At 41.4% G+C, this 22,159-nt stretch overlaps 1 long non-coding RNA gene across 1 annotated transcript; it reads right to left on the reverse strand.

Annotated features, from left to right (window-relative positions):
• Nucleotides 1-14,995: 14,995 nt before the first annotated feature.
• LOC121149925 lies at nt 14,996-21,723 on the reverse strand. The gene is made up of 3 exons (XR_005882878.1): nt 21,635-21,723; nt 18,723-18,911; nt 14,996-15,125 (listed from the first exon to the last, which is right to left on the reverse strand). It is a non-coding gene; the product is annotated as an uncharacterized LOC121149925 (long non-coding RNA).
• Nucleotides 21,724-22,159: the final 436 nt, after the last annotated feature.

A 22,159-nucleotide genomic window follows, 5' to 3' on the forward strand; every position in this document is an offset into this window, starting at 1 on the left:
GACTTCTCTCCTTGTCTCCCTCCTTCAATCAGATATAGAAAGGGAAAAAAGCAAATGTGGAAATGGTGATCTCACCCACCTTCCTGTAGCCCTTGACCTTTATCACGCTAATCAACAATGTAAAAATCATCAAAAATAAAAATAATTATTAATTTTAAAAAGACATCACCTGTTGCCTCCTACCATGTGTGTCAGCAGGAAGCTGGCTTAATTAGCACAACTGGGTTTGGACCCAGGGCCTCTGCTGTGGGATGTGGGCATCTTAATCACCACACCAACCATCCGTACGACATGTGTGCCTACCCTTAACAAGAAATACAGAACGTGCTTGGGGGCAGACAGCCTATACCTTACTTTCAAGTAAAAAAAAAAATCCTTACAGATACATGGATAAGTAAATATGGCAAATGTTAGCATATATTAAATGTAAGTGGTAGGAATATTGTGATCTTTTACATTCTTTTAAAATCCAATGTGTCTATAATTTTCTTCGCTTAATATGTATGGTAATATGAACAAGCAAGAGTTTAAAATCTGCACAAACTTCCAGAATATAAGTCATAAGTTTCTAGTAAGACAATTAAACTAGAGAAAACTCTAAGAAGTGAATCAAACCAAACCAAAAACAAACCAACAAAAAATCCACACCTGCTACAATGACTGTGGTGAGGTTGCAGGATACAAGACCCTTTCAAAATTCAACCCCAGATTACGTATTAGCAACAAACATTTAAGAAATGAGATAAAAAACAATAGCACCAAAATAGATAAAATTTTCATTTAACACAGGCGCTAAATCTGTACATTAAAAATTAAGAAAGCATAGTTGATAGGAATTAAATTAGACCTTGATAACTGGAAAGGCAACCCATACCCATAGTTCAGAGCAATAATTGTTTACCAGATGACAGCAGTCCCTACATTGATCCACAAAGTTAACACATTTTTTCTTTTTAAAAACTCCATCTAGATTTTCTGCAAAAATTGACAAGCTGATTCTCACAACATCCTCTGGTGCCAAACTCAAATTCTTACACACCCATTTGTTTTGAATGTAGCCCAAATGGACATACGTCTAGCTATGCAGAACCTGTATGCCTTACATAGCCTGCAAAATTGCACCTAACACCCGCAAGTCATAGATTGAGTCGATTCTGTAATAGTAAACATTCCCAAACCACAGCTGACCTTGAGTTCTCTGGCCCACAGCCTCCTCCTGGCTGCTGACATGGCCTCTGGTTCTGCTGGTTTACTCTCCTGGGACTCAGCCTTTCCCACTACCTCTGGAAGGCCTGCGAAGAGAGACCTGCCTCCGATGCTGCGTTCCAGCTCCACCCAAAAGCACTTGATGCAAACACTGCCACCTTGTGGTCTTAGGTGTTCCTGGCCAGCCCCCAAATCCTAGAATCCAACGCTTACTGGGATATAGGCAGCCATACAGATCATCAGAATAGATTTAAGAATCCAGAAATGTATAGTCAATTAGTTTTTGACAAAAGTGCCAGACAAATGTGCAGCTGAATACAACAGTCCTCCCTGACTCATGGTTTTGCTTCCTGGTTTCAATTTATTTTTCATTATGAAACTTGAGTCTAAAAACACTGTAGAAAGAATTCAGAAATAAGTAATTTATAAGTTTCTAATAATTTTATTATGGCATATTTTTATAACCTTTCTGTTTTCATTAGTAGCTGTGGTTAATCTTTTACTGTACCTAACTTATAAATTAGATTTCTCATACCTATATATCTATATGATTCTCATATAATTTTCATATGATATATTATAATGTATAATATTATACATATATGATTTTGTATGAGAATTAGCTACTCTGGGGGTCTTATATCTTCTTCAAGGGAGAATTGCATTCGGATGAAAGAATAAAGTTGGACTTTCCTATTTCATCTCACACATAAAATTTAACTTCAAATTAATCATAACTCTTTTTTTTTCTTTTTTAAAGCTTTATTCACTTTTACTGGAAAGGCAGATTTACTGAGAGAAGGAGAGACAACGAGAAAGATCTGTTGTCACTTCCCAAGTGGCTTAATGGCTGGAGCTGAGCCAATTGGAAGCCAAGAGTCAGGAGCTTCCTCTGGGTCTCTGACGCTGGTACAGGGCACCAAAACTTTGGGCTGTCCTCCACTGCTTTCCCAGGCCACAAGCAGGGAACAGATGGGAAGTGGAGTAGCTGGGATACAGACCAGCACCCATATAGGATCCTGGCACACGCAAAGTGAAGACTTTAGCCATTAGGCTACTGTGCCATGACCAAACATAATTCTTTTTTTTTTTCCTTAAGATTTACTTATTTTTACTGGAAAAGCAGTTCAGATTTACAGAGAGACAGAGAGAAAGATCTTCCATCTGCTGGTTCACTTTCCAAAAGGCCACAATAGCTGGAGCTGAGCCAATCCAAAGCCAAGAGCCAGGAGCTTCCTCTGGGTAGTCCACATGGGTACCTGGTCCCATGCCACAAACAGGGAGCTGGATGGGAAGTGAAACAACCAGGATACAAGCTGGTGCCCATATGGGATCCTGGTGGCAGTTATAAGGATTTAGCCATTGAGTCATTGTGCCGGGCCTAAATGGATCATAACCCTAAACATAAAAACTGTGGCATAAAAGTCTTAGAAGAAAACAGAAGTGAATCAGTGACTTTAGATTAGGCAATAACTTCTTAGAGATAAAAGAAAAAATAACAAATTAGAACCCATCAAAACATTTGTGGTACAAACTGCATTTTCAAGAAAGGAAAAGGACAGTCCACAGAATGTAAACTGTTATGGTCTTAGGCAGCTGGTTTAGGGTCACGAGCTTGGAAGGACCTATGTGGTCCTTTCTGCCCACCTGTAAAGCAGGTGATGCTCACCTGTCATCATCTGGAACCCTGGAGGGGGTGGTATAACGTTATTGTGTAACCACTCCCCTCCCAAGCCCCCATAAAGGCCCATGACAGGGAGGGGTTCACTCTCTTGGCTGCACGCTTCCATCACTCCGGCACCCTAACTTTTGCCCTCCCCAGTACGTGCTTTATCTCTGGCTTCCCGCAGACAGACTCCAAGGACAGGCAGCCCCTGAGCATGGTCCCTGTAGGTCTGTATTCCTCACCCTCTGTTCATTGCTTTGGCAAGTTAGCGAAGACACAAATGCTAAGATGCTTTGTATTTCTAAATTGTGTACTTTCAAGGTTTCCAGGAGAGGTGAGGCCTAGCAGTAATGCAATGTGAACAGAGAAGCCAGGAAAAGGTGAATGTCTGCAGCTTTGTGTGTCCAGGTTGTTTGCTGCATGTCTCTTAGGATAACTTCTACTGCTGGGGGAAGCTTCAGTTTAATGGAAGTTCTTCAGAACCATTAGCCCCTTGATCATAGGAATCAATCCCTTAACAATAAATTTAGTCATGAGGAATGACTCAAACATTGACTCTGAAGGCATTTTGGACTCGGTATTATTTTAATATCTGTTTCCCCTAGGTCTCGGCTTAAGATTTGTGTACCCTTCAGGTTCAGATTTTGTTGTCTGCCAATCTGTTGTAACCGCATGATAACCTCATGGCCCAGTACCTGACAGCCCTCTCCACCAACCCCTTACGTCCCTTCGCCCAGTCTGGGCCCACCGCTGCACCTACCAGTCCCCTGTGGCCCTGACAGCCCTATCCACCCATCACTCATGGTCCCATGGTGCCTGCCACTGGCCACAAAAAAAGGCACGCTCCCGTGCATGCGGCCCCTTGGCATGCTGCCCCTTCTCTTCTTCCCTTCCCTGCTCTCTTTCATCCTGCCCCTCTTCTCTTCGTTCTCCCCATCCCCTGCAGCCCCTTCCTGCAGCCATGGCAGGAGGCGTCCCTCCCTCTCTCTCCCTCTGCCTCTGCTCCCAGCCCGTGCAGCCCCTATCCTGCTGTAATGAAGGACCTCCTAGGTATCTAGCTGCATCTGGTGTTCCAGCTTTTTGCGGTAACCTTATCCTGAAGAGAGCTTAGTTATGTGAAAAGACTAACACTAGTAGATATAACAACAGAGACACAATCATACATACTCATACACACACATACAGAGGGGAGAGAATGTCTTTTGGTTCTGCCTCTCTGTGCAATCTGGAGCATCAAGTCCGGGTACCCAGAGTGAAGTAGGTTCAGGAAAGGGGGACACGTCTGGCCTGCAGACCACACAAGGCCTTCAAAATCAGTTCATCTGGCGCTGCTAAGGCCAGAGTTGAAGGCAAGACTCGAAATTCAATTAATTCAATTGCCAGCTAATTTTTTAGTTGATGATGTTGTACAGCTTATAAATGATGTTCTAAGTATCCAAATTTCCTTGGCAGAAATAAGGTTTCCCATCCATGTTGAGAAATCAAATACTCAGGATGAATTTTCTGAATTCACGCTGCAATTTCTAGAACTGCTTTTCTAATTTGACTACATTAGAAGTCATTAACAATTCTATTTCCATTAAAAAAAAAAAGAACATTAATGGCCCATGGCTTGGATGTGGCAATAGAAACAAAAAATGACATCACTTTAGACTCCCAATTACTTCTGAGAACTTACAAAACACAAGGTTCTTGGTGACCATGTATTTGATAGTTTGGGACTTTTCTTTAAAGATTTTTTCTTTAAATTTTGTACTGTATATCCGATATACAGAGAGGCGGAGATACAGAGAGGAAGATCTTCAATCTGTTGATTCACTCCCCAAGTGGCTGCAATGATCACAGCTGCACCGGAGCCAGAAGCTCCTTCCAGGTCTCCCACATGGGTGCAGGGTCCCAAGGCCTCGGGCCATCCTCGACTGCTTTCCCAGGCCACAAGCAGGGAGCTGGATGGGAAGTAGGGCTGTCGGGAATTAGAGCCAGTGCTCATATGGGATCCTGGGGCATTCAAGGCAATGACTTTAGCCACTAGGCCACTGCACCGGGCCCAATTTAGGATATTTTTGTCAAACTGATAGAGCTAGTGAGATTGGCTGGTTGCTCCAACTGTGCTAGACAAAGTACAGAAAAGAAAAACTCAGAGGAAGGATTAAGGTCCCCAACTCAAGCACTCACACAAATGATCTGGAAGCTTCTATGTCTGTTTTGAGACAAAAAGTGCTGATCGCCTGAATCCTCAGAGCTGAAACTGATGGGAAACAAACCCACAGTCAGCCTAGGACTCGCTGAATTGTGATGAAAATTGAGTCCTCAAATCTCATAGGGTGTCTGCTGTTACAGGGAGGTGGTGATAGGAAACGAAAGGGATTCTGAATATTGGAACGGAGACCGTGGTGAGCCTCTGATGGAATTTGTAACGTTAAACCCCTAAGATCTGAAGAGTCATCTTTGCCGGTAGAAGCAGCCCTTCCATCCATTTGAAGAGATTAGCCTTGCTTTGCTGGAAGGAGCTGTAACAACCTTCCCTGAGGTAGCTGCAACTGACAGTTATGACCAGCAATTAACTAATTAGCTAACAGTTATGACCAACAATTACCTAATTAACTAACTAGTCCTCCTTGGTATTTACTGCACCTCCCTTTGCTTCTTTCTAATCCTGTAACTAGGTTCAAGTTCCAGCAGGTTTCAAAAGGTGATGTATAAAGTGTGACCCAAGATGAGGTGTGCAACAGTCCCAAAGCAATACACAGAAGTCCTTCTTATGTGGACAGAAACATTGGGAATGTGTGTGGACATAGCTAGTGAGAGTGCGCTGATGGTACACGGACAGGCCCGCAAGGCAGAAAGACGCTTTGCTGCTGAACTTGGTGAACTATAGTGAAGGGAATCTGAAGGCTAAGGGAGACGGGACATTAGAGAGGACTGACCACTCATTCTGGAAAGATCCAGAGACAACCAATCACCACAACTGTGGGGCAGAACGGTGTGAGAGGAGCATCTTGTTAAAAAATTTTTTTTAAATACATTTATTTTATTTTTGATGATGCTTACATGGTAGAGAGAGATGAATGTCCATGTGGACCACCAATTAGGGTGTGGAGGGTCAACAAATGCCTCCAATCTCCCTTTTTTCCCTAGTTCCTGGGGAAAGTGGAAGGAAAGGGGGAGAGGGTCTGTCCCAGCAAGCCAGCCACAGGAGCCGGAACAGAGCCCCACATCTTCCCTCTGGGAAGGTTAGAAATTACCATGGGATCTGCCACCACCAAACCATAAAGCCTAGATACAACAGGGGATAACTGGGTCACAAAAACTAAGTGGAAAGTGGAACATTTAATTGCTACAAACAAGATGACCTGTAGGGAAGAAAGGAATTTTTTGGGGAGAGGCAGGGAGGGAGAGTGGAAATGGGGAGCAGGGACAGGGAAGAAAGTGCACTCCCACCCCTGAAATGGCCAGCATTGCACCAGACAAAACCTGGAAGCCGAAAACACAGATCTCCCGTGCGGGTGGCAGTGAGCCCACTGCTTGAGCTGTGGTTGCTCGCCTCTCACGGTCTACAAAATCAAGAAGCTAGGATCCAGAACTGGAGCTGGAACTCAAGCCAAGGCACGCTGATGCAGGAGGCAGCATCCTAACTGGCACCTTGACCTCTTGGTCAAACCTTCTACCTGGGCAATCATATTTAATGCAGATCTAACATTCACTTTTCATCACATTTTACCTAGTAAACATTAGAAATCTCATGCTAGTAACAAGAAAAGCTATCTTACAATTCTGAAGACTGAAACCAGACTCCAACTCAAGTCCTGTTTGCATGCAATAATCTGAGTGCTGTTACTATTAGCAAATATCATTTCAGCAGTTCTTGACTCTCTTTCCTCCTCTGAATTCTCTTAGTATTATTTTTGCTTTTGTGTTTCTTCTTTATCTTTGTAATGATAAATTATAAGCATGGTATCTATTTTTGGTCCTCTGGTTTAAATAATAGCTCTGAACTCAATTGGGCTTGTATCATTATTTCCTACCAACTTAAAAGACAGACAATTCTAAATTATGGAATTCAAATCCAGTATTTCAAAACGTTTTTCTTTTTTTATTAAAGAAAGTTCTTACTGATGCCTACATGCTTGACAATGAAGTCTTAATTGCATTTGCATAGCTATTTTACGCATTACCTACTATGAAATTCATAGCCAAGAAGGCATGCAAAAATGAGTCACTCCAGTATTAAGCGAGCAATAAAATAATTTCGCCACTTTTGAAACTATTTGTTTCACACCTGAAAAAAAGCTAAGACAATGTGAATAAAACAGGAAGAATCCTGAAGATGATTTTGACACTGTCGTGTCAGTGTCAATCAGCATTTATGACATGCAATAGTTACTACATCCAAACAGCTCATGAAACGCTCAGTGCGCATGCCCTGCTCCTCCTGCAAGCCAAACTGCCGAAAAAGCCTGTCTCTGTTCACAACGGTGGCGCCTTCTCTGCCCCAGGACACAAACGCCTGTGCCATGCGGATGCTGCCAAGCAAAACTGACTTCTCCCACGTTCCCCTTTTCCACGAGATTTTGACACCTAAGACACAGAAAGAAATTGAATCTGACATGAGAATTCTGCTTCCTGGGAGTCTATCCGCTAAGTCTTCAAATCTGATTTCAAAAATAGTTCGAAGGGAGAAAAGCACCCAGGAGCCACTGTGGTTCTGTGGCTCATTCCTGGAGCACTCAGCTACAGCGGCGTCTCTGCGAACAGGATCCCAGGTTACCTCCCTTCATGTTGTCCTCATCGTCTTTGCTCTGTGACACATTCCCGCATGGCAGCCATGCTCTCTCTCATGATTTCATCTGCCCACTGGGTATTGTCATTTCTAATTTTAATCCTCTAAGTAACTCTGCACAAAACCCACAAAAGGTGAATGTACATAGGCCAGTGAAATAGCACAAAAACAAGAAAAAATCCTAATAGATTCTGTTCCCTATTCTTTCCATTACCTGCCCTTGAGGACTACGGATATTTAGTTTGATTTTGATTTTTTTTTAAGTACAGATCTTTTTCCAAATATAGGAAGGCTATTTTTTACTAGAATAAGAATATGACTTAGCTTGTTACCTTTTTTTTTTTTTTGCAAAATTCATGGTGAATATTCCAGCCACAACAATAGACATGAATCTAAAGTGTTTGAAATAATTACATATGTCAGTCACCATTGGAGTCTATTTCGTTGAAGTAGGTTAGTTAGTACAGTATATATGTCAATAACTTTTTACTGCAGCATTAACATATAGACATTACCAAGATCAAAATACAGACAGTTATACAAATCCCAGAAACCTAGTTCATAGCTGAACTGTAACAGCAGCCCCTCCAGGGCCATCAGCATTGGATGTCTTTCACCATACATCAGGTTGGCCACGTTTTGGTTCATGTTGTATAGCCTTTTGTGTGTGGGTCAGTTGCATTCAGCAATGTATGTGAGTCATTATGTATGATATGTAAGAATCTTTGTAAGCATGTAATAACTGATCTATTCATTCTGCTAGTAATTTATATTTCTGCAATAGAGCTATTTAAGCTCTATTCTTGTTCATATCTTTCTGGTGCATCTATTAGCACATTTCCATGGAGCATATATCTGGAGACAGAATTACCCAATTCTAGTATACACATAGTCAGTTTCATAGATGTTTGCTAAAGTGTTTATAAGAATTTACAGTTGTGCCAACACTGTAGGAAGAGCCAGCAGCCACTTTCCATCCTCACCAGCACTTGTGATTGTTGGCACTAATTTCACTCTAGTTCCTCTGATATTTTGCTCTGATTTTATTGTCTTTCTCCAGTTACTGATGATTTGTGCATCTTTTTATTTGCCTTTTGATTGGTTGCATGTTTCAATGATGTGCCTGTTCAATCGTGTGTATTTTTAGGGTTGTTTGTTACTATTGGTTTTTCTGAATTTTACGTACCCGGAGCCAGTCATTTGACATATATATGTATTGCAGATCTATTACCCTATTCTATGACTTATACTCTCATTTAATGCAGAGGTGGTTGAGTGGAATGAAATCCAGTTCATCAATACTTTCCTTTGTGTTTGATGCCTTTGTTTAAGAAAGGATGCTGATCTTCCAGAGCTTTCTTCCAGAGAACTTTTGTTTAAATTTGTTAATCAGATGTCCAACTCAACTGGAATTACTTTTCCTGTGTGATGTCATCAAGGTCTCAATTCATTTGTTTATTTATAGATATCAAGTTGATCTAACAATAAGTTTTTAAAAATTCACCCTTCCTTCCACAACACTACGGTGATACCTTTGTGGTAATTCAAGGGCCTGTTTTGTATCTAAGGGTCTGTGTTTGCACCCTCTCCCCACTCCCCCAGCTGTCATTCTACCTGGAAATCCTTGGGCATGAAGCTTACCATGTTAAATACTGTAACTTTCAAAGAGGTTCTCATATCTAGTACTGCAAAACCTTAGTTTTGCTTTTCAAGAAGCTCACTAGAAAGGTAAAGATTGGAGCTCTAGGATCAAAAAATAGACACAGAAAGTAAAACAGCTTTTTTTTTTTTTCTTCTGAGCCATTTGCGAGTAAGATATGCATGCTAGCAGAACATGCCCCAAAACCTCAGGGTAGTCATCAACTACTGAAAATGTGTAACATTTTTATTTAGTCTATCATTTCCATTCCAACTCTGTCAATTGGGTCTAATAATATTCTTTTGTTATTATTACTTTATTGGAAAGGCAGATATGCAGAGAGGAGATACAGAAAGATCTGTCTGCTGGTTCACTCCCCAAGTGATTGCAACAACTAGAGCCAAGCCAACCCATAGCCAGGAGCCAGAAGCCTCCTCCAGGTCTCCCACATGGATGCAGGGTCCCAAGGCTTTGGACCATCCTCAACTGCTTTTCCAGGCCACTAAGCAGGGAGCTGGATGGGAAGCAGAGCAGCCAAGACATGAACCGGCACCCACGTGGGATCCTGGCAGATGCAAGGTGAGGATTTAGCTGCTCAGCTATTGCACCTTGCCTGGGTCCAATAATGTTCCTTACAGTGTATCTATTTCCTACCTGCAATGGCAGGATCCAATCCAGGGTGAGATGAAAGAGTGTTACATGTAGTCATCCTGTTATCTTAGTCTCCTTTTATCTAAAGCATTTCCACAACTTTTTAAAGATTTTAGACATTTAATCTTCTAAGAATGTAATTTCCTGCTTGTATTTAACAGCACAGTCCTAATTTTGGAATTGTTTGCTGGAGATGTCAGATTCAAATGATGCATCCTTCACTGGAATAGTATGGAAGCCATGTGTTCATTTGTAATGGACAATTCTGATGATCTACTCACACTATTGTTGAGTTTCTCTAAATCACTTCTGCTTTTATTTTCCCCATTCAGTGAATAAGCAGTCTGTCAGGGATACTTTAAACTACAAAAATATTATGTTTTTAATCAAAATTGTCTCTTAGATTTAACAGGCATTGATAATTTCTGACTAATCAGTTTTTTTATTATGAAAACTTGCCAGTAGTCAAAAAGGAAGAATTTTTTAAAGTTTATTTCCCTTTTTAGCCCCCTCCATCCACCTTATTTAAGAGTTTGACCATTATATTTAGCTGACCCTGGATCATTAATTGCAGAACTCAATCTAACTACTTCATTCCAGGCCTTGTTTTACTTTGTGCTCAGCCCACGTGAACTCATGAGTCTCTACTACATCGTTTCACCCTGTGTGTTTGGGTACGACTTTCAGAAAGACCAGTCCAGTGGATTTTACACTGTTGGCCTGATCTGACATCTTAGGCCCTCAAGGTTGTCTTTATGGCTGTTCCTGCTTGAAATGTTCATTGATATTTATGACTTTATTCCTCCCTATCATTTCACAGTTACTGTTCACTTAATTCGGCTTCCTGTCTCCTATTTCCTACTTTTTAGGATGTGGTGTTTATTTCTTCTTCTTTTCTTGTTAGTTTTAGCAGCTTACACATGTTTTAAAAATACTAGATTTTTCTATTTATAGCAATCGTAACTCAACATACACTTCTCCATTTTATAAACAGATATGCCCCAGCAAGAAAAATCTAGTTTTGCAATTCCACTAAGATGAGCTCTAAAACTTTGGCCTTGCTCTCTTCAGACTTATAAGCAAATGTATCACAGGCCCTCCCTCCCCAAGGAGGTCTTGATCCGTCCACCTTCCTTAGGTCATTTAAAGCATTCAGGCTCAGTCCATCATTTGGTTTTCTAACTATACATACAATGTATGGCACACTATTACGTTCTTTTTTCTTCATCGCTGTCTCTGGAGAAGTTTGTTCTGCTTTGATTGTACCTGGTTAGTTATAATTATACTTGATTTTATCACATGCTTAGTGAAAGCTGGAGATAACTGTAAGAAATACTGGTAAATAAAGTAAAAATATGGAAACGAGGAAATCACAGGAGGAGAGCTAGAAAAATCAGAAAAGTGAGGCCAAGAAACCAAATGTTCAAGTAATAAGATATTCAAAGAAGAAAAGTAATTCATAGGAAAGAAATAATTAATTGGAAGGTTTTTTTTCTAATTTAAAATGGAACAAAATATTGAAAAGATTCAAAATATCTCACTGGGATTAGTGGAAATCTACATATACACACACACATCGTGGCAAAACATGTTAGATGTTATACAAAAGGGGGGTGGGGACAACTGGTCTGTACACTACTGAGAATACAGACTAGTATCAGAATTCTCATTAGTAACTTTGAAAATAGAGGCAAAACCCCATTACATAGCAAGGATAAAATTCATCTCTTTAAAAAAAGATTTTTTGATCACCCTAAATGCCTATTTTAGACTCTACCCAAATTACATAAGCATGGTTGGTGGCGCACGTGGGCATGCATCCTTCTTAACTATGTAAATATCATCAAGAATAAAATAAATTTCTTTTAAAAATAATGCACTCTACCTCCTTATTTTCCCATATATATTTTTTCATATATATATTTTTCATATATATTTACATATATGTATCTACATTAATATATATGTGTGTGTGTGTATTCCACATGGCATTTTCTTGTATTCCTTATTACTTGATGGTCCATGGGTAAGTCCTCATCAGGGGACTATCAGAGTGAACTGACCTGTACAATCAATACCTTGCTTCCTTGAAGAGAAATTATTTGCTCTCCACTTGCTTTGTTTTTTTGCTGCCAGATGACCACCAATGTGTTACTGTGTATCAGCTTTTACCCTCCCAGCTGATTCTCCCTGGAAAATAATGTGAGCCACAAATGACACTGGAAATTTTCTCAATAAATAAAAGAAACGAAAGAAACTGAGCGTAACAGCATTCTATTAGGGGCAGAGGTTTGCTGGAGAAGAGGCCACTTCAGCTGTCCACATCCCATTTCAGAGTGAGTGAGTTTCAGTCCCAACTCTGCTATCAGCTCCATCTTCCTGCCAACGCACACCCACAACAGCTGATGGTGCAAGAATGTGGATGCCTAAAATCCACGTGAGAGACCCGGATTGAGCTCCAGGTGATGGGCGTTAAGGAGTGAGGCAGCAAGTGGAAGAACTTCCTCTGTCTCTCATATTTAAAAAAAAAAAAAAAGCAGTAGCAAATTTTAACAACAACATTCAATATGTTGTTGTAATATGTAATCAATAGAAAATTACTAATTTTGAAACCTATTTTTATTTTTAATTAGCATAGTAACTGTACATATTAACAGACAGTAGGATATTTCAGTACATGTATAAAACATGATCAGATCAGGGGAACTGGCCTATTGCCTCTGAGAGTTATATTTTTGTATTGGGAACCTTAAAAATCCTTTCCACTGGCTGCATGAAAGCATTCACCAATTGTGATCAAGAATGGTTACCCTACCATATTCTAGAACATTACGAAGTTTTCTCCTATCAACCTGTGCCTGTTAATATCCTTTCCTCACCTCATCTCCCCACACCTATGCAGCTACTGAAATACCAGGCAATTAGTACAAAATAATTAATGAGATATTTTACATTCTATTTTTATACTAAGTCTTTGAGATCTGATGCATGGTTTGTACTTCCAGCATATTCCAGCTAGGACTAGCTGTGCTTCAAGAGTTTAGTAGCACTATGTGAGCTGTGGCTGCTCTACTGCACAATCCCAGTATTATGTCAGAGCAACCAAAGAGAAGGAAGGCGGGTCCATGGGGTAGACCACTCCCTCCCTAGCAGCACTCCTGGGCTACCTGGTTACTGCAGTCAGGTAACAAATTTCACCTTAGTGAAATCAATGCTGGTTTTGGTTTTCAGGTATGTTTTTTTTTTTTATTACAAAAACTTTGTATCAACTAGGACATATACACTTAAACTCATAATAATACTGATACAGCACCTCTTTGGAAATTTCTGCATTCAAGGCAGCAAAGAAGCTTTATGCAGTATTTAAAAATTAAAATACCAGAAGTAAAGAAGCTGTGGTAATAAAAAAAAAACTAGGGAAGGAGCTGGGGGTTCACACTTTCCAAGACAGCGGGAGGTCCTGTTCTCAGGTATTTTTTTCATTTTTCAGTTCTTTATTGGCCTCACGCTTTCATCATCTTTCTATCACTTTTTTAAAAATTAGCATCCTCACAGTTCTTTGTTTTGTTTTGTCTCTTCAAGATTAATTTGTTTCATTATTTGAATGGTAGAGTAACAAATATAGGAATCAATATCAAGAAAGGACCTGGCACAATGGCACAATTGGTTAATCTTCTACTTGTAAGTGCTAGGATTCCAAATGGGCATCATTTTGTGTTGTGGTTGCTCCACTTTCCATCCAGCTCCCTGCTTATGACCTGGGAAAGCATTGGAGTACAGCCCAAAGGCTTGGAATTCCTCACCCACATGGGAGACCCGGAGAAAGCTTCTAGCTTTGGATTGGCTCAGTTCAAGCTGTAGTAGCCATTTCAGGAGTGAATCAGCAAACTGAAGAATTCTCTCTCTCCTTCTCTCTAAATCTGCATTCCCAATAAAAATGAATATTAAGATAAAAAGAAAGAAAGAAAATAGCAAGAGAGAGACAGAGAGATCAAGATCATTCATCTACTGGTTCATTCCCCCAAACGCTCACCAGAGATGGGATTGGGCCAAGCTGAATCCAGCACTCTGGAACTCCATAGATGTCCCATATGGGTGGCAGGAACCCAAGTACCTGGTGCATTACCAGGAAGGTTGATTGGAAATAGAGGTGGGACTGCATCCCAGGCAGTCCTGTATGGGATATGGTTATCCTAAGCAGTGACTTAACCTGCTGTGCCACAATGTCTCCCCCTGGAGTTAACATGTTTGCTTGGAACCTTTCAGACAAGAGTTGAACTGACACACCGAAATGGGATAAGCAACAAAGAAAGGAAAGTGAAGTACAGATATAGTTAAGTTAGGAAGAGGTCAAAGGTTTCAATTTAGGGGAAATGTAACTGTCAAATAAAAACAGATTGTTGACGTCCCAGAAGCATTTGGAATTTTTACATGCTCGTTACTGGACTAGATAGTAAAAATTTAAAGATGAGTATTTCATATCCCTATCCTGAAAGACTTTTATTATCTAGTAGAGGAAACTGAAAAAAAAAAGATAGCTACATTACAATGTCATAAACGTTTTTTCATAGAGTTGAGTGATGTCCTCCTAAAATTGCTGTATAACTGGAACTTCATTTGGAAATAGAGTCTTGGTAGATGTAACCAGATAGCATGAGGTCATGCTTCATTGAGTTAGGCCTTAAATGCCCTGGTGTCCTTAAAGGGAGAAGCAGCATATGGAGGCACATCAAGAAGATGCAGCAGAGGAGGGGTGATGTGCTGACCAGCCAGCTGGCATCATGATGCCCCAGAACACCAGGAGCTGGAAAAGGCAATGAAATACTGTTTCCTAGAACTCTCAGAATAGCTGATTTGGGACTTCAAGCTTCCAGTACATGAGATCAACAATAAACGTCTTTTCATAATCACATGTAGGCATTATTAGTCCTAATCCCCTGGATCATACCTGGAATTGGACTCCCTTCGATTTTACGGTATTCTTTGTCACAAAGAGAAATTGCCATTGTTGCAATCACGGCCTTTGTGAAATAGCAAAGGACGGATACCTTACCGATCTGTTCACAGATATTTCTGTCTCCCTTTCCTTGATGGGCAGGCTGACATCATCAGAACTCTGATCCAATCATTTCTAAGCTGAATGTGGTTTTCATTTCTTTGTCTCCAGGACTGTTAGTCTCACCCTGAAAAGAAAAGAACCTGCTTCCAATTAGAATTATTCATAATACGATGAATACTGATTTCAAGTTGTTTAAAGTTATAATTATTCGGTTTGAATCTGTCCTCTACAGGGTCATGAGTTGGAAACATAATCCTCAGGTTCATTTGTTAATGGTGCTTGGTGACAGAGACTTGAGAATTAAATCAGAATTAAATGAGGTCAAGAGGGAGGCCTCATGATGACCCGGATGGCCTTCTAAGAACAGAGACTTGAGTTCTCACACTTGCTCTGTCTCATGCCTGACGCCTCCACCAGGCAATGACACAAGAAGGCCCTCTCAGAGGCTGTACGTTGATGTCGCTCTTCCTGGACTCTGCAACTGTGAAAATCATTTTCTCTCCTTTATGAATTACTGAGAGTCTGATGTCTTGTTATAACAACACAGACATACTTTATTACTGGCTTCTTTCTCCATACAAAATATTTTAACATGCCTAGATCATGGTCTCTCCCTTGAGTCACAATCATTTTCCACTTTCAGGCCTTTCCCTAGGAGAGGAAGAGTATGTTCTATGAAAGAAGGTACTGGAGTTCATCCATCTCTTAGATGCTCTCCCAGATGTCTTCGACAGGAATGTGCCTTTTCATTTGTAGCCTAAAACTCTCACCAAGAAAATCCTGATCGTTTTTGAAGAAAAAAACAATTTGTTGCATGCTTTGTGCCTTAGCTGGCACTAAAAGCATCTTTCATGGTTTCCTATGTATCTTTATGCTCTCTGGTCAGTGGTACATTCAGTTCACAATGGAACATCTGAAGGAGGACGAAGCCTGCTTTAGAGAGCCAAGCGTTGGTTCTGATTTTGTCCTAGAGCTCTCTGCCTGAGGCTCCGATGGCCTATGATGTCTCTGTACCCTCACTCAGCCAGTCCCACCTCTCTCTGCTTCCAAGAAATGTATCACCTTACAGAAGTATCCGTGCCTCAACTTCCTACCTACAAAATAGGGGCAGGTACCAGATGACCCAAAGCTTTAGCCAAGTATTCTAAGGTCGTTTTCTATGGACACTTGGGATTCTGAGCTTAGAGGCTGGGAAAAGTTCTATAACCCGTGAAGTCTTGTGGAAGTAACATCAGTGACACCAAACCAGAGACCACTGTCTCCTTCCTAACACTTGCCATCACTAACTAGCCCAGCAGTAGCAAGGATTTGTTCATTTCAGCATATCTTGAAATTGTACAGACCCTAAATAACCTAGTTTAGACTACGCCAGATTAATGGAGCACACATTAGGATTGAGGAATGTCCTTTTTAACTTTTGGGTTTTCCTCTCTCTCTGGAAACTAACCAGGCAGCAAGAAATCAGTCACTTACCAGGAATCCAATAAGCGTTTATTCAATAAATGAATGATAGACTAATTTGACATAGTTAGTATCACTCATTCTTTTGCAATGAGTTTTATGCCATTGGATCAAAAGAATCTTTAGATATTTTTCACAATTTTCTGACATATGTAGCATCTCAGTTATTTGTGCACGTGAATTCCTGAGAGATTTTTCGCTCCAGTAGAAGATTCCCTCTGCCTCATCTAAATTCATCGCGATGACAGATGTTGGATCTCTCATGATTTTATGTTTACAAGATGTATATTGAATTCATCTAAACCTGTTCTTCCTTGTTACTCTCCTGGTCACCACTGCAGTGCAATGTAAATATGAAATAAATACACAATCTGAATGCACACAGAGGACGGGATATGATCCTATCGGAGGCACAGGACTTACACTTTGGACGACCCTCTCTGTGCCGTGCACTGTGCACACAGCAACTTAACTACCACGGAAAACCTCAGCATGACCCAGTACTAATTTATCTACTTTTCTGCTTGGAAGAGATTTCATACATGCCCGAGGTCACACAGCTGGCAATAGAATTGAGATTTAAACCAAGGTTGGTAAAATTTCAAAGCTCGAACTGCTTTCATTGTCTGGAAGAAAAAGCAACATTGGACAAAAGGCCATCTTGATTGAACAGAGCTGATTAAAGGAGTGGAAGAAATCTAAAGGACTGTAGACATAAAAGATCTGAAAGAGGCCAATTGCAGAAGACAAACAGGTCACATGTAAAAGGAGATGTGGTTTCAGCGAAAGAGAAGACAAATGCGAGTCCAATAAGGCAGGTGCAGCAGGCAACCGTGCGGCGGAGAGCGGGCTGACACAGCTGCATTGCTTCCACATGGCTGAGGGAACTTTATAAATGTTCATTTTACGTATTTATTTATATGGAGGAGTTGGTGAAGAAAGTCAGGAAAGAAAGAGAAAAATAGAGAAGAGAAAGAAGAAGAGAGACAAAAAGAGAGAGAAGAGACAGAAACAAATTTCACCTGCCGGTTCACTTCACAAATATTGCTAGCAGCCAGGACGAGGCCAGGCTGACCGGGCGAGCAGAGCCAGGAGTTTAGAACTCAATTTTTGTCTCCCGCGTAGACGGCAGGCACCCAGGTACTTGGGCCGCCACCTGCTGCCTTCAGGACTGTACGTTACCAGGAGGCTAGACCAGGCAGTGGAGCTAGGACTCAAACCCAAACTCTGATAACAGGACGTTGGCATTCCAAGGCTGTATCTTGACTACTCAGCCAAACATTTACCCTAGATCACAAATTTTATAAGAAACCAAATGCAAGTTTCCTATGTTTGTCCACCTGACAATCTTTTTGTGAATTACCAAACACATTATCTCTCTTTTCTGATCTTATCTGTGTTTGATTTACTTCATGAGATGTAAAGGACACAATGTTTGGGAATGCAGAAGAGCCTGTTATCAACAAGCCCACAAGCTACCATTTCATCCTGGACAAGTCGCTTAGCTTCTAAGTATTGGAGTTTCCTTTTCTAAAACATGCTTTCTCTCAATCTGATAGGATTTTGTGCATGTAGGGAACTCAAGTGACACATGTATGTGAGTATTCATTACACCACAGAAAAAGAAAACACCATGACTGTGTCCATATATGTACCATGAGGCAATACCCGTTCTTCTAAGACTGGAAGTGGGAGAAGAGGAGGGGTTCAGGATGCAGAGAACACCCTGGAGATAATTCGGGTTTGCGTTCAGTCTGGCTCCTGTGGGACTGTAATGATTTTAGAGATGTTTGATTAATGTCCTTTCTACTCAGCAGGGAAATAAATCATTCGATGAGTCTAGATTGCATTTAACACCTCTACAATAAAAATGAGGGATTTCACAGGAAGCGATGATTTACCTATGACTGGAGCCATAGCAATTCTGACCAAGTTACCGGAGCTGACAGCAAAAGAAATACAGCACCCAGCAGTGGGTTATTCCAAGTGAAAACACCCATGCTGTTTCCAGGAACATTTGGCAAGCAATTTGTGTGCAGAGGAAATAGTAGCAAAGACAAAACTGAACAAATGACAACTTGGCCATCAATGGGTACCCTGTGGAGCCCCCAAAGCTAAGAGAAAGATTTCTTGCTGTGCTTTTTGGAGTCTTTCCCTTGTGACCATATGAAGATAAAGAAGATCAGGATCATGTGACCAGACCAGGGAGTTTATGAGCCAATATAAATAAAGTACTAAGAGACTGAATGCTTCTACTTACCATCTACCTGCCTCCTTTCAACTTGTTTCAGTTGTAATGAAATCTGGAACACTAGGAATTGTAAGCATATTTTCTTGGATTTGAAGTTCAAAACATGATCAGCATCCCACATCAGGATACATTGAAGATATTTTGTCAGATGTCCTCCATAAAGTTTATGTTCTTTAAGAAGATCTCATAGCCTCCCTCCTGTTTGTAAATAAAAATACAAGATTTGGTACAGGTACTAAAAAGCTTTCAACTTACAGAGATTACCAGGACATGCCAAGGTACATTTGAAAATCTTGGTCATTAAGAAATACTTTGTTTGAAGCCAGAAGAGAATGCCTTCCTTTACTCTCTCATTTCAAACAATGTGTAAATTTCCTTCCTTTAAATATAGATGTGATAGAGTCCTTTGCCTTTGAAAAATATAAATTTGGCACTGGTCATGTGGCAATGCACACACAGCTGCTTGCATTGCCAGTATCCCACAATCCCACGTCACAGCTCTGCTTCATTTCTGATCCAGCTTCCTGTTAGTAACCTGGAAAAGCAATACAAGATGGGCTGAGGGGCTTACATCTTTGACATCTGAGGAAGACCCAAATGGGGTTCCTGGTTTCAGATTGACTCAGCCCTGGTTATGGCTGCCCTTTGGGGAGTGAACCAGGAGATTAAAGATTCTCTCTCTCAGCCACTATCTTTTCAATTAAATTTTAAAAAGGAAGTTTTTAGGACCCACCACAATGTCTCAATTGGCTAATCCTCCCCTCACAAGAGCTGGGATCCCATATAGGCCCTGGTTCTACTCCTCGCTGTTCCACCTCCCATCCAGCTCCCTGCTTGTGGCCTGCAACAGCAGTAGAAGATGGCCCAAAGCCTTGGGATCCTGCACCCACATGGGAGACCTGGAAGAAACTCCAGGCTCCTGGCTTTGGATTGGCTCAACTCTGGCTGTTGCAGCCACTTGAGGAGTGAACCAGTGAATGGAAGATAAGGAAGATTCTTTCTATCTCCTTCTTTGTAAATCTGCCTTTCCAATACAATTTTTTTTTTCTTAAAAGAAAGTCTTTTTAAAATTCATAACATAAACTGTGTCAAACATATTTTTCCTTAGAATGAGGAAATTGCTCTTTTGGAGCCAGTGCTGTGACTCAGCAAATTAAAGCACCTGCAGTGCTGGCAAACCATAGCACCAGTTGGTGTCTTGACCGCTCCACTTCTGATCCAGTTGGCTGCTAATGTGCCTGGGAAAGCAGTAGAATACAGCCCCAGTCTCCAGCACCCCACACTTTGTTGTCATTTGGGAAGTAAGTCAGAGGATGGAAGATCTCTTTCTGTCTCCACCTTGCCCCCACCCCCACCATAGAACTCTTGGCTTTCAAATAAATAACCTTTAAAAAAATGTTCTTCTGTTGAATATAAATGAAGTAAACGTTAAAGCCATTTTGCCTTATATTAGCCACTATTACTGCACTTAATACTTTCAAAATCACGATTGCTGTTTCTCTTTATTTTCTTAAGATGCATTTTGTTGGGGCTAGATCAGTGACATAGCAAGCTAATCCACCTGCAGCTCTGGCATCCCATATGGGCACCACTTTGTGTCCTAGTTGCTCCATTTCTGATACAGGTGTCTGCTTATGTTCTGGGAAAGCAGCGGAGGATGGTTCAAGTCCTTGAGCCCCTATAGCCACATGAGATACCAGGAGCGAGCTCCTGGCTTCCAGCTTCGGACCAGCTCTGCTCTGGCTGTAACAGTCATCTGGGATTGAACCAGCAGATTGAAGATCTTTCTGTCTCTCTTTCTCTCTCCATAAAATCTGCCTTCATAAATAAGTAAGTAAATAAATAAATAGGGCCTGCGGTAATGGCCTAGTGGCTAAAGTCCTCACCTTGAACAGGCCAGGATCCCATATGGGCACCAGTTCTAATCCCGGCAGCTCCACTTCCCATCCAACTTCCTGCTTGTGGCCTGGAAAAAAGTTGAGGATGGCTCAAAGTCTTGGCACCCTGCACCCGTGTGGGAGACCTAGAAGAAGTTCCTGGCTCCTGGCTTCGGATCAGTGCAGCACCAGCCGTTGAGCTCACTTGGGGAGTGAATCATCAGATGGGAGATCTTCCTCTCTGCCTCTCCTCCTCTCGGTATATCTGATTTTGTAATAAAAATAAAATAAATCTTAAAAAAAATAATCTTTCTTAAAAAGAGATGTATTTTGTTTATTTGAAAGGCAGACTGACAGAAAAAGAAAGAGCTCTTTCATCCTCTGGTTCACTCCCCAAATGGGCCGGGCCAGGCCAAAGCTTGGAGTCCATACTCTATCCAGCTCTCCCATGAGAGTTCAGGGCCCAAGGACTTGGGCCATCTTCTGCTGCTTCCCTGGGTGCATTTGCAGGGAACTGCATTGGAAGCAGAGTAGGCAGGACACTAACCAGCATTCTCTGATAAGGGGTGGGGACAGCAGAGGCAGACACTTGCCACTCACCAACCCTGTGCTATAAGCACAGGCCTCCCTCTGTTTTCAAAAACATCTCTAGGGCCCCAGAGAACATTTAATCGTGTGGTTAATTAACCTTCTGAGCACTACTTTAAACTTGGCTGTAGTTTGCTACATCATATTTTACAAAGATCCTTCTGCTCCTGTATTGTGAAAAAAGTGTCCTTCCTACTCTCCCAATTCCGCACCTCACATCACAATTAAACCAGTCTGCTTTGAGATCAAGGAGTGTGTTTCTCTTATGCACAGCTGCATCCTCAGTCCCTTCCACATTCTGGATACTCAACATGCAGTCGTGGGGGGGAGTGACTAACCGAAGGCAGGAGCCTCTTTCTGACGTTCTGTGTAGAATGAAGCACAAGGAACAGGTGTAAAGAGAAATCCAGTAACATTCCCAGCAGCCACAAGAGAGCAATCCAATTTCAGGCTCACCTTGGAGAATCCCCTCTTCATTCATACCAAGCAATGAGAAGCTCCTAGGAATGAATGCTTGAGGCAATATCAAAAAACCTAAAGTTTTCTGTTAATGAGAAAGTGAAACTAAAAATTTAGGGAATCAGCTAGGGTGTCGCCTTGTGGTTAAGAGACACGGAAGCTAGTTACCCAATCTGTGTCAAAATTCTCCCGTCATTTACTAAGTGTGTGATGTGGGCAAACTGCTTCATTTTGATGTGCTCCAGCTTCGTCACTTACAGATGGGGATACCAGCTGCTCAGGGTATCGCGAGACCAGATGAATGAAGATACGGCCAGTGCTTGAAGCACCGTGGTCCTGCCCCTAACAAGCATTGTGTAGGCCCTCCAACGCTTTACCCACGTCCCTGAAGAAGCCACGAACAGGCCTCGAGGACAAGATCACCTCTGTGCTCTGTCCGTAACCAGTTTTGTGAGCTACAGCTGGCATCTCTAGGTTTCTGTCTCGGCGTCTGAAACTGGGATCTGGACCTCCACCTCTGGC

Source organism: Ochotona curzoniae, unplaced genomic scaffold (genome assembly GCF_017591425.1).
Source record: "Ochotona curzoniae isolate NIBS_2020 unplaced genomic scaffold, NIBS_Ocur_1.0 scaffold_4812, whole genome shotgun sequence".
Classification (NCBI taxonomy): domain Eukaryota; kingdom Metazoa; phylum Chordata; class Mammalia; order Lagomorpha; family Ochotonidae; genus Ochotona; species Ochotona curzoniae.